Source organism: Schistocerca americana, chromosome X (genome assembly GCF_021461395.2).
Source record: "Schistocerca americana isolate TAMUIC-IGC-003095 chromosome X, iqSchAmer2.1, whole genome shotgun sequence".
NCBI classification, from domain to species: Eukaryota; Metazoa; Arthropoda; class Insecta; order Orthoptera; family Acrididae; genus Schistocerca; species Schistocerca americana.
The window spans coordinates 343,536,567-343,542,566 of NC_060130.1; the positions used below are offsets into that span (position 1 = coordinate 343,536,567).

At 42.3% G+C, this 6,000-nt stretch overlaps 1 protein-coding gene across 1 annotated transcript in view; it reads right to left on the reverse strand.

The window, feature by feature from the left end:
• LOC124556764 (DNA damage-regulated autophagy modulator protein 2-like) overlaps window positions 1–3,301 on the reverse strand; it is a 204,691-nt gene extending 201,390 nt beyond the window's left edge. Inside the window, exon 1 of the mRNA XM_047130773.1 lies at window positions 3,190–3,301. The gene's annotated coding sequence lies outside the window, so the exon portion shown is untranslated. The remainder of the gene's footprint in view (window positions 1–3,189) is intronic.
• Between the last annotated feature and the right edge of the window lie 2,699 nt (window positions 3,302–6,000).

Sequence of the window (6,000 nt, forward strand, 5' to 3'; positions counted from 1 at the left end):
TGGGGTTGCCTGCCTCAGTTAGTCGTAGCAAAAACCTATTTTCCGTACAAAACAAGACTTAAGTCGTGACTGGAACCCACTGAATAATATAGAGTATAATATCGAGAGTTTGAGAAATTACTCAACTAAGTTCTTGTACCAGATGAAACTAGCTACATAATTTGGCTGAATAACAGAAGGATCGGAAACTAAAATGTACGAAAGCCTGAAAACACGCAAATGAAGCTATCGGAGGAAAAAATAGTTTCCGAAAGATATAGGGAAGATACACCGTGGTGGAGTTAAGGCATAGGAAAGATTGTAGATGAGAAGAAAGCTGCTTATGAGAAACGGTTATTTTCACAAAACACTGAATATAGATTAAATTATAATTACACATGGAGAAGGGTACAGAAAGGAGTAACAAAGACTAAGAAAAGTAGTGAGAAGAGACATGCCAACTTACAATCCAGAAAGTATGCAACACAAAAGTAAATAAAGCATGGAGGGTAACCAAAGGAATGTTATCGCAACATAAAGACGTAGTAGAAATGATTCTTATCTCCATAGAGGAGCGGAAAACCTATTACAAAAATCCGCTGACGAAATATAAGGCAGAATTCACGGCCGAACTAGTAGACTCAGCAGATGTAAGTAAGGATCTCCAAGAAATGAAAAGTGGGAATGTTCCAGAAAGTATACCTGTGAAACTCTTAAAGGAAGGCCCGACAGCAATTTTAGAAATTCTGGCAGAAATATTTCATAGATGTTAAAAAAGTTATTTCATCCATGTTTATATACATTATAATACTTCTGCATTAGAATGTTTATAAATGAAGGCAATAAAATACTTATTTAGCTTACTTATAATTTGTATATTTCTTAAGTCATTCTTTTGGCAGAAATTTGCACGAATGTTCACATAGGAGGATTAACATTCAATGTAATAAATTATTTCAAATGTTTTCTCTGCCAATGTGTAACTTGCTAAGACATTTAAAAAATGTGGGTATATAATTCTTCATTATAACTTTGGAAATACGATTATGACAGTAATGTGAAAACAGTCACTAATTACACTTCTGGAAAAAATTGATGTGACAGGAAGGTTATCATTGCAGGACTACATGATAACAAATTCAGACCAAATGAAACGCACATGTTACAATAAAGGGTGCCAAACATTCGCATCAATACACAGTGTACCCCCCACTAGCGGCAATGCAGGCTTGTATTATCACATGCAAATGATCATAAATGTGCTGAATGACACTCTGCAATAGACTGTCCCAAACATCTTGTACCCTTTGTTATGCAATAGTTCTTGCAGGCTCTGGAGGACGAGTAAGTTTCCTCATCACCATGTCCCACATGTATTGTATTGTCGAGAGATCTGGTGCTGTTGTTGGCAAGGGCACTTGTTATACATCATGAAGAATACGTTGCCCGCAGCAGTCTTATGTGGACGTGCATTGTCCTGGTGAAAATGCACATCGCCTTCCTGTCGAGATGGCTGTAGCACAGGGATAACAACCTGTGCGGGGTAGCAGGCACTAGTTACAGTAGGCAGCAGAAACATCAGATATGACCACGAACTGTAACTGATGGCTCCCCACGCCATGACGACTGGGGTCAGACCCGTGTACCGTGGGTGCATGCACTCCAGAATAGGCCACTCACCAGGTCTACACCATAAAGCTGTACGTCTATCACTCGTATAAAGGCAGAACATACTCTCGTCATTGCAGAGGACAGAGCACCATTTCACATTCCAGTCAACCTTTTCACGACACCAGAGCAGCTGTGCTTGTGGTTGGTGGTGTCGACGCATCGGCGGCTGCCTAGCCAGATGCATATTTGATCTTAGTTCTGTTCCAAGCAGACGGTGTCCAACAGTCCTCGATGACAAAGCAGGTGCAACATGTGCCCGAATTTCCTACTTGGATGGTGTTCGGGTGGCCAGCGCTACTAGAAAAATGCATCGATCTTGACGTGCGTCTGTGCTTCGCAGACATCCAAAGCCTGGTCTACACGTCTGGGAATGTTCCTCAGACCACTGTTGAAAGTAGCGACATACCACCGATACAAAGTGCCCAAAATGTGCAGGCAGTTCGTCGATGTGCCTAGCAAGCTTCCCGCAGACTGTAAATGCCACACTGTTCAAATGGCTTCGGTTGTTCAACAGAAGTTCGTACTCGCCGGTGGGTCATATTTGTACCCTAGAATAAATGTTGAAATCACTGTTCACCTCTAAACTCAGCACAGGTACTGTCTGCAGAGAAAAAACAAAGGTCTCACAGACAAGCCTCCTGAGCGCCTCCTCATCGCCGGTGACCGTGACAAATGAATGACTAAGTATGCGCATGTTACACCTGGTGCCACTCAACACAGTCCTGGGAAGTGCTGCATTTTTTTCCGAGCAGAGTGTTATACATTTATATAAGAGCCGGTGCCAGGTCAGTTTCACTCAGTTTTGTAGCACATTTTGCGGCAGTTACGAGACAGTTCTGTACCAGTTTTGCGTAATTTTAACAATGTATTTTCTAATGTGATAATGTAGTGTACATGAGAAGAAATATGGTGTTTTATTTCTTATTTGGTTAACATACCTGATCATTTACTCATGCAAGAATAAAGGAACATCACGATGAACAAGATAAGTATTTTGAAGTTCGGCATAGAGAAAGGAAAATGTAGATTGTCTGGACGGTCTCTTTCTCACTTTCAAAAATTGACCTGATTTTTTTGTTCTATGCCCAGTTCTCAATTTCGTCATTAGATCATACGAATGGCATGGAATTTTCGTATGCTCTGATACAGGGCGGTATACAGCACTATCGTTTACCTCAAAAATTGAACTTTATCTCAGGGGCTGCGGTACTTTTTGATCGCAGTGGTCGCAACACGTTATACGTAAATTCAATGACATTGCCGTAACATCATGATGAAGTTAACTACTGAACATGAAATAAAAAGCAAACCACAGTTATAACAGAAAGTTGTTGGTTTCTGAAGCCCATGTTTGGAGCGGATAGGAAACTCGCCTGCTTAACCCAGGTACGCTATGTGTAACCCTCGGGTTTGTCACTTCTTACCCCTCTGTTTCGAATGTCGTTAGTTCATAACGAAATATCCCCTGTATACGAAGTAGCGAACTGCAGAAAATTAATTAGCATATAAAAAGCTGTCAATGAAACCAAAAGTACCGACCTTTAGCGACGACAGCGCAATGTACTTGACAGAATCTCTACTCCGCTGGCTGGGCGTTTATATAGATTGTCGGCGTAGCGGTTGATGTTAAACACGAACTAGCTTATCGAGCAGCTGTCTTTTACTTTCATCCGGCCACGCGGACCTTCTTATCTAGCATTCGCGAGATGCCGCGTGTGGTTTGGCCGTGTGTGTTGATTACGATATCATACATACTCATCTCTAGCTGACAGGCCGATTGCAGCTGCGTCTCGTCTTGTCCAGTAGAGGGCATATCTACTAAGCTACAGGGTCGACTTCACGAGTAGTATTTCCTATCAATATGAACCATAACCTTTGGCTTTTTTAAGTGCACATCGCTCCACAATATCTTCCACTGGTATCTCACTAAAAAAGTTACAGCACAATGTTCCCAGAAACATTAACAGATAGAATAGCGATAACGACGGTGACGCTGCTACTACTGCTTGTGACGATTATCGAGACGGGGATGATAACTGTGATCTAGCGAAATCCGCAAACGAGAATAAATCATGAAGAAAAACACACAATGGCGAGAAACTTCTCGCAAAGACCAATTTGTGGGGCAGGTAACTGTTTCTACATCTGCATTTCGCAAGCCATCGTGCGGAGAGTGCATAATGTCCCAGATTTAGTTCCCCATATTTGTTCCATTGGAGAATGGAATGCAGGAACAAAGGTTGTCGAAACTCCTCTACACGATCCCAGTTTCTCTGATTTTCTCGTCTTGGTTATTAGGCGAGATGTATGTTGGAGAGGATGTGACCAGTATGTTTGTGCCGTGACTCATTTTGGAAAGTGGGTTCTCTGAATTCTGTGGGTAAGCTCCTCGCAGTGCACGATGCCTGTCTTCTAGACTCTGGCATTGCAGTTTGCTGAGCATTATCCTACACTTTCACGCTGACTAAATAGTCTGTGATACATCGCACAGCTCTTCTTTGAATCTTCTCTGTCTCCTCCGGTAATCCAACATACAGTATTTAGAGTCCTAGCCCTTCAAACAATAATAAAGAACTAATCGATCGAGAGTTTTGTAAGCGACCTCCTCCATACCTGAATTACACTTGCTTGACATTCTTCCAATGAACCTCAGTGTAGTATCTAGCTTCGTCATGGCTAGATTTATTTAGTGTTTCCACCTTAAATCAATGAAAATAATTGAAAGTTCTGTTGGATTCCAGTAACTGATCGCCAATACCGCAATCAAACAGTATCAGTTTTTTTGTCTATTACACAAACATCACCTTATATACTGATGAGCCAAAACATTGTAACTATCGCTCACCGCGATACTAAACACCCTGTGTTTGGCGCTGCGGACGTGTGACGCGGCAAGGAAAGTATAAGCGACGATCAAAAAGTTTCCGTTTGAGGATGTTCCTGTAGCATATATGCAACGCAGCGCGATTCTGATGCGGGTATATATGCACCGACATGTAGGCAAGGTGTTAATGTGGCCTTCGAATAAAACTTTTTGATCGCTCCCTATACACAGAGTGTAACGGATATAATTGTAGATATTTTTATATTTGGTGCCTTAATACATACACACATCAGTGTCCTTTTTTAAATTTTTTTTTACTGTCTGTTAAACTGTCTTCCTAGAAGTCACTAAATTCACGACCTGATGTTTTGTGCATGGTCATAACTGCACCAATTAGTGGACTACACATGTCAGTGTTGACTAAAACTTTTGCTTCGATACGTCCACATTGCAGCACCTGCCTTGCTGCTCAAGGGAAAATAAGCTCCTGCCACATTTGCTTGGAGGTACTGATCAAACTAAAAACATACTAGTTCTAATAGCTATAATAAACAGTCTGCAAATGACGTAAATACTAATGTAATGTCGTTCAGTACACCGTCTTCAGGCACCAATAGAAACATCTTCACTTATTCCAATGACACTCTAAAGAAGCATAGCAGAAAAAAATGAGGAATCATTATAGCGAAGATACGAGCCACGCAAATGGGGAACTAAACTGACAAATTATACTTACAAAAAGCAGGTTGTTGTGGCCCGACGTCTGAGAACGAATATCTCAGAATCGGCGAAGCTGTTTTGCTGTTCGCATGCTACAACTGTGTGCATTTATGGAAAAAGATTGTAGTGCGCGAGTACGCGAAAAGGTGTTGGGTGTCCGCGCCTCATCTTAGAATATGGATCTCGAAGGCTTGCACGCTCTGTACAAAAGGATAGGAGGTGATGTGAGGCAAATCTGATGACAGAGCACAATGCTGGTGCAGACACAAGTGCTTTGCAGCACACCATTCAGCGCTTATTTTGGGTGTGGGGCTCTGCAGCGGACAACCTACACGTTTTCCCGTGCTGAACCAACAGATCGTCAATTACGATTGCAGTGGGCAGGGGATCGCTGAAGCACCACAACAACTCTGGACATTATTGCTGACTGCCTGCACCCCTACACGATTGATGTCTTTCCCGACTGTGATGGCGTCCTCCAGGGGTATAACAGTTCATGCCACAAGGCCAGGATTGTGGTGTAGTGGTTTCAGGAGCATGATAGGCCACTGAAATCGCCTAACCTGTACCTTGATCGAAGAAATCTGGGACACCATCGGGCGCCAGCTCTGCTCCCACAAGCCACCATCGAGTAACATAACTGCTCAGATAGCGGCCAAATATAATAATATCATGGTTGAGTAGTAAGGATGTGCCAGAGTGGTGAAAAAGGGCTATCGTGTTTGTCCGTATCCATGGCCATACAGTATATGAAGTTGCTGGTGTTTTGCAATGGACTGTTCAACTTGTCTACACAAACACATGGG